The sequence below is a fragment of the Anoplolepis gracilipes genome, chromosome 12 (genome assembly GCF_047496725.1).
Source record: "Anoplolepis gracilipes chromosome 12, ASM4749672v1, whole genome shotgun sequence".
Taxonomy (NCBI): Eukaryota; Metazoa; Arthropoda; class Insecta; order Hymenoptera; family Formicidae; genus Anoplolepis; species Anoplolepis gracilipes.
Window position 1 is genome coordinate 4,279,875 of NC_132981.1, and position 13,678 is coordinate 4,293,552.

General features: G+C 34.6%; 1 protein-coding gene across 4 annotated transcripts in view; it reads left to right on the forward strand.

Moving 5' to 3' along the window:
• Tinc (transmembrane protein tincar) overlaps positions 1–13,678 on the forward strand; it is a 116,059-nt gene that overhangs the window by 21,483 nt on the left and 80,898 nt on the right. For all 4 annotated transcript variants that reach the window (XM_072903965.1, XM_072903968.1, XM_072903969.1 and 1 more), the window contains exon 3: positions 13,404–13,446. The gene's annotated coding sequence lies outside the window, so the exon portion shown is untranslated. The remainder of the gene's footprint in view (positions 1–13,403; positions 13,447–13,678) is intronic.

A 13,678-nucleotide genomic window follows, 5' to 3' on the forward strand; every position in this document is an offset into this window, starting at 1 on the left:
TGGATTATGAAATTATGAGAAACTGTGTTTCTCCGACTGCGTCAAAGGCAAACTGATGGTGTATTCTGGTATTTTGCCAAAATGAAGGCAAAATGGAAGCGAAAACGAGAAGAGAGATAAACCTAAAAGGGAGATAAAAGGCTAGAAATAAACCAAAAAATACGTGATAACACGAGAACACATGGTGCAAATGGCAGCCGCATGCAATCCACACCTGCGGCTTTTTAAATAAATATCGGATTACCACTTTTGACAAATTTAAAAGATCGAAATTTGTTTCTCAATTATTAATTGATGTCTTTTTTTAGCCGTCCCACATTTATTTGTATAGATGAATGTGATAAATGTTTTAAAAACTCGACAGGGTATATTTATAGTTAGTAATCTGAATCGCTTTTTTCATATGTAAATAGAGATTTTTGATTAAAAAGTTTATGTCTACAAAAAAAGATGGGCGATATTTTATCAGTTGTATCCGCTTTTAATATTGGACGAAATTATCTTCATTTGATTAAAGCGGTTCTAAAAAAAATTGTGTATATTTCTAGACTACTGCGATTGGAAAATACGTAATTTTAAAAATATGTACAACGTAAAAACTACATTTATATGTAACGATGCCAATGTAATAAGATTTAGCGGTTAACAATATCTGATTTCACGTAATTTTAGGAATTTAAAATAGTTTCAAAGTTGTATAATTGCAGGATTTATCTTTAATTCAGGTAAAAGAGCGCAGTACATTAGAATTTCGAGATTAGCGAGCATTAGAATTTCATGACCAAATGTAATAATGCCATCTAATATTGCGTTTTTATTCTTTTTCGACGATATCTAAAGTAAGATCCAAAATGTAACTTTTTAATCTTAATTTATTTTTTATTACAATATTTTTTAGCGCGAAAATTATTATTTTGTGATTGTAACAAGAAATCATTGAAGTAAGAATTCTTTCTATAAATTAGATTCTTAAAATTTAATTAACAATCTGATTTATATAAGAAAATCCGCTTGTCTGCTCACTTTTAATTTCATTTTGCCTTATGTCTATTGGACGTGTGACATCATTATATACATATCATGGTACACCATCAGTTATCTAAAAAGTATCCAATACCAAATGCAAATACTTTTTTTGTAAGATAATCGTATTTTTGTGTAAGATAAAAAATAGGAGAGATTTCAGTGTTGTAGTACATAGAACCCAGAATGTCAATATACGGCAGAGGTCGAATTGACGATATGAGATCGTATGGCCGACAGCTAATGCCATCGGAGGGCTATCCGCCTACCTTTATCCAATCCATCCGTAATTAAATTCCGACGATCAAACTAACTGAAAGCTACGCGTGATTGCACGCACTTTGCCGCGTGCGACATTAAGGAATTTCGTCGCCTTTTCGTCGAAAACATTTGACTTTATCATGTTCTTGCTTTTTGATTTACTATTAGAAAGAGCGAAGAATTATATGCAGAAATAAGATGAATATAGTATTATCGACCACTTCTCTCTCACTCTTGTAATAAGTTATTTAGATTTTTATTTATTAATAGAAGAATATGAATTTTTCATCATTTATATTTTTTATCTAATCTCCTATATAATTTGACAAAAAGCATAGATATATACATTTGAACATTTTGTATATAATCATAAATATTACATTTGAAGATTATTATTGTTATGAGCATATAACCAGCAAAAATTTTTTTTATCAATTATTTAATGGACGGTGGTCATATTTCTACCGACGTCTCGGAACTTACTATTTTCCGCCGTAATTTTCCAGCAAGACAGCACGTGCGACAAACGAGTAGCGCATATTCCGCTGGTCGTAGGTTTCGTAATTTACGGGCTGCACCAGCCATAAGTCATTAAATTTTCTCTGACGGACTCTGCAGCAAAATAAGAACTTGGAGAATTTTAAAGATTTTTCTTTAATTAAAAACTTATATTTACGAATGATATTTTTTATGTTCAAAGGTAGTGCACACATACAAAGTGTCGCAATAAAAAATTTATAATTGTCACACGTATTTTTCATAATTTTAAAATTGATTTATGTATGTTACACGCCAATATTTGGTATGTTTTGCGGAACTTTATTGGCACGTTCACGTGGCGCGCGTGCTCGAACTGTAATCGGGAAGGAGGCATTAGGTGCCAGCCGCAGACTAATTGAATCCTTCTCATTATCTCGCACAAAAGATGTTCCACGGTACCTTCACCGGTTGCTATCAGTGCGCAGATATGTATATGTACACAATAGTTTAAGTGCACCTCGGCTGCTTTCCCTCGTCTGCTTTGAATACGCTATTACCCACGTTATATCCTTCGTTTTTCTGCTTTTCCTCCGGCTTCCGTCGTCTCTTGACAGACAAATTCGTTCCACTAGTAACGAGTTTATTATACGATTTTACCAAAATTCTCGTGAAAGAGGAGCTAATTATAAGTGATGGATGCGAAGTTAAGCCTCCTCATGGTACGTAATATAATTGGTGGACTATTTTAATGCCTTTCTCATTTAAATCCGTTACTTTTTTCATTAAATTTTATTTTAAGACCTTTGATCACATCTTATATCTCCATTCGCTTAAAAGGTAGTTTAGAATGCTACGATCACAAATAATACCGTGTGACATTTTTCCTCCGTTAATTTTCCTTTATTACTCTGTTTCTTGATTCGCCCGCCTTTTGTTCTTTCCTTCCGTTTGTCGCCTTTTTCTCTTCCACACGGATGCTCGCGCGTGTGTAAAAAGGGGCAGTTTCTCATTTAACTTGCAAACAAAATTATTCATGGCAACTCTGCCCTAATCATGCGTCGGTGAGCTGCGCGAATCTCTCGACATGCATGTGCTTGCAATGCAAGGAGGGAGAGCTTCGGTGGATAAGATACGAGGTGTTACATGATAATCGCTCCTGCTACTCATCTAACTATTTTCCTGTTTCTCAATTCCTTCCTTCGGTATTTTATTTCTCTCTCTCTCTCTCTCTCTCTCTCTCTCTCTCTCTCTCTCTCTCTCTCTCTATCTCTATCTCTATTTCGCGTGCACGTGCGTTTTATTAAAACGATGGAGATACAAATTGCATTATGTACGTTGCGAATAAAATGATATTATTTTCGCTTATTTTTTCATTTTTACATGTTACGGATAATGAGATCGATAATGTATACGTGTTTTACTAAAATAATCGAAGATATTTTTAAAAACAATAGCTTTTTTTAAATAATAAATTATTAAATGCAATTTTTTGCATTTGAAAAATTTTGTTTTGGAGTCATACATAGATGTACTGCGTCGTGTCATCGATTCAGCAGCTGTATATTTAATCATAGTTAGATGAAAATAGCATTTCACAGCATTCCCAAATGATATATCATGAATAAATGGCAACTCTGACATGAATGACACATTGCAATACATATTGACAATTCCGAATATTTTCTTCGATAAATGTGTTCTGCGCTATATTTAAATTTCAAGATATTATTTGTCATAGATTTTATAAAAAGAAAATAATTTTTTGACGAAAAAATTATTTAAGCGAACTTATATATAAGTAAATATAAAACTTTAATCAAAATAATGATAAAATTAATTTAATCTTTAATTAGTAAGAAATAATCTTCTTTCGTTTTTTTAAAATAAAGTATCATTATTTTATTTTCATATACTATAATATATACCTTATAATCAGTAAGAGATATAATCTGTTCTGGTTACGTGCTGCACGATGCGTCATCAAGATCGTAAGCTTGGTGAATCAAGAAGAGACAGGTTCAAGTTAAAGTGAAGATAGCAGAAAATTAAGGAGAAAGGATATAGGATTTAATACGGCGACTCCTCGCTTATTCTAACAGCTCTCTTGCCATACGAGTTTACGCACGGCAACGTGCAATTTTATTTAAGAACTCGGCGCGCTCTTGTTGCGTCTGCCTGATTATCGTTATCTCGCCGGCGAATGGTCACTTCCGGTCGCGCGCATAAACATGCCGGTTTAACCGATCGCACAAGAGAGATCGGCGCCGTCGATCTCTCGCTCGGCACGCACGATACGCGATTTTGCATGCATATATGCAACGATTTTTGGGAATCGGCGCGTTACGCTGCTGCGTCGATGCATCTTGCGGAACGAAATTACGAGCGACAAGATTAGATTGCAATCAGCTGTTTATTCATATGCACGCGAGACGCACGAGGATTCGTGAGACATGACCGGACACGCGGGCGATCTCCAAAAATCGCTAACGGCGACTGATTTTCATATACAGGATGTGAACTGCTGGTAGATAAAATGCAAAATAAGTTCTATTTGAGTAATAATTGAATAAAATTTGGAAAAGAGAGAGAGAGGAAGAAATTTGCCGTACTGATTGATTGTGTAATAATTTTCATCTATTACGAATATGTTTTAACGATAAAAAATAAGGGAAAATGTTGATTTTGCATTGATTAAAAATTATTTTTTATTTTTTATGCGTGAAAAAATGTGTAAAATAATTTTTTTAAATAGTATCGTCAACATTCAACTATTTTGATATGAAAGACAGAGAGATTATTAGATTTATACGATTTTAAGAAAAACTTTCTTAATTTTCGCACACAAGCTATAACAGTTCTGGAACTTTGATCTTTTTATTCCTCAATGGTTGAATAAAAATATGTTAATTTCCTCTACGCCGAGTGACAAAAGATCTTTCATTACGGTAGGAAAAGCTTGCGTCGAGTCTTCAGCGCGGTCGAAAGAGGCAGAAGCCGATTACGTAAATTCGTGAAAGTAGTCGAAAAAACGGAGTCATCAACTTCGTTCATTGTTATCGTTTCTTCTTTCGCTTTGCATCCGATCATAATTCTTTCGGCACACCTCGTTTAATCTATTATCTCGTCAACCGAGTATCTCAACATTGACTAATAATTAGTAAAAGATGGTTTTCGTACATAATTTAATTTATTTATTCGTACAGGTGCAATAATATTTAATCTCGTCCTTTACGTAATATTTAATCTCAGATGCACAATTTAATTTTGTCCGTAATATATCAAGTTGTACGCGGTAAAGTATGATTTGGATATTGTTTCAGAGAAGTGACTCAAGTACGTTGTTGTCTTTATACACGCGACGACGTGTATTTCCACTTGTAACGTGCCATTTATTTAGGACAAGTAGTCTTACTGTTGCGCTCTGAACTCTCAAATAACTCTAATTAGGACAACATAGAAACATCTGTCTCGCATCTGTTCGTGCTAAAATAATAATTCATAGAGTTTTGCGTTATTAAGTAGCTTCAACTTGCATTAATGTGAGTCCCAAGAAAGTTAACGCAAAATATTACAGCAGTGACACAGATGACAAATATTTATACGTGACAAATTCATCGATATTTGAATGTCGATTTAGCAGTGTTAACTATTTAAAATATTAAAATACGTACTGTACGTTTCATTCTTTTTTCATTCATTTCGCAGCTTAATACGAGAGCGATGAAAGAACGGGAATTGACACGCTGACTACTAATATCGGAATGCCCGTATTTACTCCAGGGCATTATTGTCTACACAATGAAGTGTCGCTTTAGTCTTCTTTTTAACGGGAACGTCCGTATGTGTAACGAGCATCTTTCTGCATGTCTGCGTAAATTTCCGCATACAATGTATATAGGTAAACCCGGATGAATGAACGCGTGTAAGGCCATTGTGTGCCATTGGATCTATGTAAGACGCGCGCGCGTTTATGTGAAATATGCCAACGTTCCTAACGTATACTCCATGCTCTATTGAAATCTCAAGAGCCTTTTAAACCACGTCGGCCAACCGTGGGTGGTCCCGCTCGCTCTCATTTTCAGTAATTTACAGTTGAACGCGCATCGTTGACGGTGCTACTTACTTAACGCGATATAAGCCGGGTATTTAAACCAGACTGAGAGGATAATGCCAACTCGATTTAAACGTCACTCGGATTTTACGCTCGTGGAAAATGTACCGTATTGACGGTTTGCGTATTGGTGGTGGGCGTAAGTTGTTTGACGTAACCGCGTTTTGTGAATAATATTTATTTACACACACACACACACACACACACAGAGCGCGTTTTATTCATCGCTTTTGTTTTTATTGTCCATTCGGTTTACACGGTTTACGGAATCTGTTTTCGCGCAACAGAAATATTTTCTCTGTCTATTCCGAGGATCATTCTACTTCTGTTCCAATAGATATCGGCGATCGTGCGTGCGATAGTTCACCGCGCAAAAGCTTTATTCACAAAGGGAGAGAAAATACGTGTCCCACGTATACGAGAAACGACCACAGACGAACGGGTTTGCCAAAAGATAAGAAGCGAGACGCGTGTCTTTCATAAGATATTACGAGCTGCTTCCTTTTTATTCGTTGAATATCCTCTCGCCCTCTTTCTCTCCATCGGCGGACATTTATTCGTGATAGTCTATAGCTCGCGATTCTGTTTGGTTTGCCCTTCGACGTGGATTACCAGACACTCGTCCAGTTCTCGTGGAGAGTTTCTCTATCTCGATGTCGGCGCGAATACTTGGAGACTTTTGCAATTCCATCGTTTCTCTCGTTCTCTCTTTCTCTCGCAGCCGACACATATCTGCGCAGCAAGAGACAGAGAGAGAGAGAGAGAGAGAGAGAGAGAGAGAGAGATCGTCTTATCCTTTGGTCGTGCCGCGGAAAAAGCGAGGCAATCACTTTGGGATTTTATCCAGGATTACCAACGTAGGCGAGGGTGGGTGCGAAGCGTAGCGAATAAGCGAGTGAAAAGGAAGGCGACGGGAGAGTAGAGGACTCTTCGATTGCAACGGATTAAACGGAGACTTCGCCTTTTCCATCGAAGAGACTTCACTCCCACCGTGGTCGCGTCGCTCTTCAACTCCGTCTTTGCTATTCTACTCCAGAGAGGAACTCTGGAGAGGAGTGAGTACATTTACACCGTGGACTTTCCACGTGGAAGGACGCGGTGGATGGTGGACGGATCGCACCAGTACCTTATACGTATCGATTCGGATTAATGCGCTGACGGTCGCAGCATCGATTGTCTCTTCGGTCACTGCGAGCCCTGCGGGACACACCGCTGTGAAGGCTTTCATGACGTTGCGGTAGCAGCTTGTTTGATGAGATGTCCAGCTGGGCAAAGTATTGCCCGCACGTTCGATCAATAAAGTCCATCGTTCGTGTTCGTGTGTAATGTTTTTCTTTTTCTTTTTCTTTTTTTTTTTTTTTTTTGTTTCGTTCCCACTTTGCAGCGTTACGTTCACAGCGATTGCATTTTTTAGACTATGATGTATTCTTACACAACATTTGGAATCGGTTTTTTATTTCTTTTTTTTTGTTTTTTTTAATTTATTTGAAAGAGATAAAGATATTTAAATCGAGAAGAAGTTTAAACCGAATTATTGGAACAGAAGTAGAATGATCTTTACAACTAGAAAAAATATTTCTGTTAAAGTTAACTGATGTTGAGAAAACCGGCTATTAAAAACATATTTTTATCCATTTTAGATTTATTTTTATTTATATTCTTATAATAATGTGATGTAGGAAGAAACAAGTAAGATAATTATATACACAAAACAAACACTCATTATAAACACACTCTAAATTATTATTAAAAGAATTATTTAAAAAATTATTAAAATATTATTAAAAAACTTTTAATAAAGTGATTTCTAGTTATGTTAGTTTTGATAATAAAGAGCAAATATTGTAGGACTCGTTTAAAGTACATACATTTATCATCTATTTTATAATATCAGGGTGTCTACTCCCTGGAAAAACATCAAAAACCTAGAATTCTCAGAGATTTATATTTATTTAATTTAATTAACATTAATTTATATGTAATAGATATTTTAATAATTTTTACGTATAGAACCCTCTCTAGAAATTAAAAGCGATTACAAACTGATACAAAATCTCATTTAAAGTCGATAGAACAATCGAAATATGACAAGTGTCTCATCTCGATACTTGTACATTTGCCGTCTTGGCTAATCTAATTTGTTTAATAAACATTCTAATAATTTTTACGCATAAAATTCTCTTTAAAAATTAAATGTGGTAGACTGACACAAAATCTCATTAAAGTAGAGCTATCGAAATATGACCAGCGTTTAATTTGGTAATTTTATTTGCTTAATTAATATTTTAATAATTTTTACTCATAGAAGTTTTTATAAAACTATTATGAAACCACTCAGCCGCTTAAAATCTGGGAAGAAATGAATGAGAAACATTAGAAAACGTAATAAAAAATTTTTTTTGTAGAGAAAGTTGTATTAAATAAAATCTTGAAAATATTTTTACTTACCTGGAAAAATACTTGGAAAATCAGGGAATTTTCAGGGAGTTTTTTTACAAGATTTGAATAAACACCCTGAATATGTACATATCAATGTAACCAATATGTTATAATGTTATAGATTCGGTGCAATGTTGCAGTTATAAATATAACGTTTATTTTTTAATTATTGTTAAACATTTGCAATTAATATTGTATATCATATTGCAATTGATTAAATCAGGGGTCTATGATTAGATTATTAGTAAGTCAATTTGTGTGTCATCGGTTTGCTCATATGTTCCTAACCGGAAGTTTTAAAAGAGCGACGTCCCTAATAACTTGGAGGGGAAACCCTACAAACAATTCTACTCCCGCATATTCGATACCATTGCTTCGAAAAATGGTGTTTCTAATTACGGACGCTCTAAATTTGGAATGTAACTCTAGACGTGTAGGGACGCATGCCCAATAATATACTGTATTTTTAATGACATATTATTTTACCTCTCTCTCCCTTTCTCAATTTAATTTTTGAAATACTAAACTTGTACAAATATGTAAACAATATAAGTAAATTATTTAAATTGATAAATAATATCAAATTTAATTATAACTTTAAATATATAAAAATTTTAAAAAAGGGAGATTGAAGAGGAAATAGAGAAGAAAATTTTTAAAAATATAACGTTAGGTTTTACATTTTTACCATTATATTAAATTTATATACATAATACAATATTTTATTATACCACTATGCGTTTATCAAAATATGTATAACTTGTGCGTTTATTAAAATATATATAATTTGTCAAACCTCGATTTGATATAAAACCTTGAATGTTTCTACCATAAAATAATATATTCACTGTTCTATAGGCAATTGCAGGATCAATAAATGTGTCACGGTCATGAATGCTGGACATTAAAACATTAGTGTTTGTCGATTCATTTTAACTCATTTTAGATTACATTTACTATACATATAATTATACGCAGCAAAAATAGTTTATCATTCATTTTGCAATTATACGAGATATTATACTTGAAATTATGTATTTAAAGTTAGAATATTAAAAAGACTTAAAAAGCTTTTGATTTTTTATTGACATTACACCGAATTATAGCGACAGAAGCAAGAAATCATTACTTTTATTCTTGTGCAATACATCGAAGTAAATAAGTTTTTTATTAATGCTATCACTAGTGCTCGATGGATTAGTAATATAGACCGAAAACTTTCTTTTTGATTCATGAATTAATAAATAACTCTAAGTCTTGATCACTTATGAAAGTTTATTTTCAGCGAAAATGAACTTTACATAGCATAATACGATATAATACGAGTTGCAAAAGAAACTTTTTGGTATATTTTACTAATTTATATTATCGAACACGAATAATTATGTTCAATAAAACTTATTTATTTTGATGTACATATATATTTTGTCAAAATAAAACTCATATAATTTCTTCCTTCTCACGTCATCAATATGGTTGCAGTAAGGACGTAAGAGCTATATATTTATTATTCTTTATATAATCAAATAAAAATTTTAATAAAATTCTTGGGCATATTTATGAAGAATATATTAAATAATTAAAATCTATTGTGTAATAGAGAATGATATTGCACATTATGATTTATGTTCAACGTATCTTGTTTCGAAAGCTATAAAATCATTTCTTTATTAAAAAAGAATACGGTGTGTTATTATATTTCAAACGTTCCAAGTCGCAATATATCATAAATCTGACATTAATCTATTTTCGTTTGGAAAGTATATGTCAATATACCACAAAGTTATTCGATTCTGAAATTCTGCGCTGTTTTAAGCTGCCCCTTATCTCTCTTGAGCATCCAAAGTCGAGACGACGGGTGACAGCGGCTAGACGTGCGCGCTACTAGATATATTACTGTAGAGTATCATGGGCATCCATTTCGGTTCTCCTCAAAACAGAAAGAACTATCTGGCAGATTTCAACCGATCCTTTTATCAGCTTTGACAGTGATAGTCACGAACTCAATATTTTTCTCTCAACATAATAATATCAACATATGTATATATATATGTATACACACGTGTTTGTACATCATTCATATTCGTTCAAAATTAAAGCGTAACATCGCGCCATAGTTTCATGTCTTGAATCGACGGGGGTCCCAAGCAATAAAGTTCAACGTACTCGCGTGCGAATTAACAACAACTTGCTGGGAACGTAAAGTCTGAGCGCAAAATGAAAGTCTTGGGGTCTCTCTAAAGCGCGACATGATAACACGGGTGTATACGTGAGGAGGACTTTGATATTTCTAATTAGATTTCTGTCAAGAGTAATATCCAAGGAAAGAGATAGTCCTCTCGAAGGATGGTGCGCTCTCAAGTTTAATCAAGCTTCATTTCGAGCGGCGGACTTTTCACAGAGTTGTAATGACAATTGTTATTATGTGGAAAGGAATTATTTATATCCTTGTTAATTAGATGTCGGTGAACGCGCTTAACCATGTGTAAAACACATCGCGACTTTATTTATCTTTCCTCATATCTACTTTACATTAACCGGTGTAACCTCTATAAAAACAAAAAATATATTATCCTGACATTACATTAATCGCAGAAAGATAACGTTGCGGTTAAATGCTAGTTTGCAACGAGCATTGCAATTTGTTTCGTGTGATACTTTGCACCTGCACAAGAGCCTTATTTTGCACTGCACCGCGGCATTAAATCTGCAAAGGCAGCAGAAAATGCAGTCAGCATGTAAATGCGCTCCGCGTATTACGAGTTTAATCTTTTTGCAACAGGAATTCTTTTCGTAAATAAAGAGAAAAAATCTTTCTTTTCTGCAAAAAGAATTTTTATTTTTTTTAATTACAAAAAATTTTTTTCAGAAACTAAAATATAAAATTAAAAGACAATAGAGTGATTGTAATAAAACTGATTCGGATAGAATCGAGCTATATGAAATATAAATTAATAACAAGAATGATATAAACTCGACGCTCTTATAAGTAATTCAACATTGAAATGGCGGAGCATTATCTTGGATTTTACAGTATGTAATTGATATTGACATTGAGTCACCGTGACTGACACTGACTCGCTGTAACTGACATTGACATTCTCTTGCAATTTGCGATTAAATCGGAAAACTTGTTTCGTCATCTTCATTTAAATTCAAACAATTTCGATAACTTTGCTTAAAATATGCTTGCTATCTTCTCAACTGTACTTAAATTTTAATAGACCAAAATAGATACTTTTCAATCAAATTTTACAATTAATTATTCGCGTATAAAACATCTAATTATAGCTGCGTTTACTTATACACCACGTGCTACTTAATTTTTTAATTAATTACTTTTGATAAACCATTGCTTAACTTTATTTTTGTAGTTACCGCTATTGCATTTATTATTGACTTTTAGTAGTTAACTTTCATTACTATTTACGGCGGTATTTTCTGTCTTTTATAGATTCACTCTTCTGTTTTTCCTTTTAAGAAAATATATCCAGGAGACTGAAAAATATACACGCCCCCTTTTACGCGGGGCGTCCACGGATAACCCTTTGAAAAAGAAGGAATGCGGAAGCGCTCTGCAGAGAGTACCGTGATAGTTTCCTGGATGTGTTTGCATGTGTGCTAGCCTATACACGTTTTCGGATACTTTTACGCGATACTGAAGTCATCGGCCCGTGAAATCGGACCCGCGCGCGTCCGTTCACACGTGAGAACGCGCTCTCGATAATAACGTGCTTTAATTTTGGAAAATCTCTGCGGTCGCTTTGTGAACCTAATGATGTGTACGCGGAAGTGCGGCAGTAAGTATGTATAAGCTTTCATGAAGCGCGTTTCGCGTGTTATCTCTCACCGGGGCGGAACTCGCTTTGTTTGCGATCTAATGTATTGAATGCACGCTTTAGCTGGGCCGTTTACAACGTTGTTACAACGCTATCGGCCGGCTTTCACCTTTTGAATAAAGCCCACATTTTAATACACTTTATCGTGAGAACTATTTTTAATCACTCTCGAGACTTTATGCATTTCTTATGTAAGCTCCTCTAGATGAATTCCTGAATTTTATTTCTTTAATATATTTAATATATTTATATAAAATTTTATATATTTTATATTTTTAGCTTTCCATTTCGATTTTGTTATTATTCCCGCGAGTTATAATCATGACTATTTCATATTCAAATACGCACATCCGTCGATCGCAGCCGAAAATTGCGAATCATGTGCGATGAGAAAACGAAAGAGAAAAAGAGATAACCCTCTTGACGGGGAAAAAAAGTTTTTTTTTTTTTTTTTTTTTTTTTTACTTTTATGCAAATCCGTGCCCTGTAATTGCTGGCGAACGAACGGGGAATCTGTTCTCGTCCTCTCTTTCGTTCGAAACAGGATGGCTGCGACAGCGAATTTCTGCCAGCCTCGTGTTTGCCTCGTTTGTCTTCCGATTTGGCTGGCTGTGATCAATGGCGAAGGAGAATCTGTCGTTTTCACATGGCGACGAAATCTGTCGAGCCGTGAAAACACCGTGAGATTTCGAGCGCACGGTGATGGGACCCATTATCGGCGCCTCATCAACAACGCGCGCGCCTTTAAAAATTCATGAAAATGTAAATTCGCGTTGAATCTTTTCTTTTACATTCTAAGAAGATTTTTATTCTGATTTATTCAATAAAACTAAATTCTTATACATGCTTGAATAAGCATACGATATAACGCTAATATCTTCAATGTTTCTTTGACATAAGAAAACGTGCAAACATTTTCAAATAAGATCAGATTTGTTCTCCTCTGTGGCTGTCTTCTCGTAGTTTCCTACATATCTGGGATTCTCTCCGAGAATACAGCTTCGACGAGAATTTCTCGACTGAATCGTATTCGTCTTCTTCAAACGATAAATGCTGGGTATATTGGAGACTTTCAATACCCCTTGTATGCGCGTACCTTTGGGGTTGGAGGAGGTTGGTTTCAAGTTTCAAACAGTCTCGTGTGAGTCGGGACGAATGTTTCCCTCATGGAAGATTAACGATTGGTGGGGAGGATGTCTCCGCTTCTTTTTCCTTACGGCGTCTAAAAGTTCTCTTCTTTTGTGTTTCAGAATTTACGCTCGATCCTTCCGGCGCTCGGCACTCGGCACATCGGTAAGTCGTGCAATTTTAACAACTTCTTTTCTTCGACGATGTTACTCTGTCAACGATACTACGCTCGTAGCATTACAGAATTGGATGATCTAGCCTGACGCGAACGCGAAGAATCGCTGAAGGCATGAAAAATATATAATCCGTTATTTCAAGAACACATTTATCCCATAATGGATATTATTAGGTAGTTCCAAATGCAAGCAACATTTCTGCTATTATCCAACGTAAATAT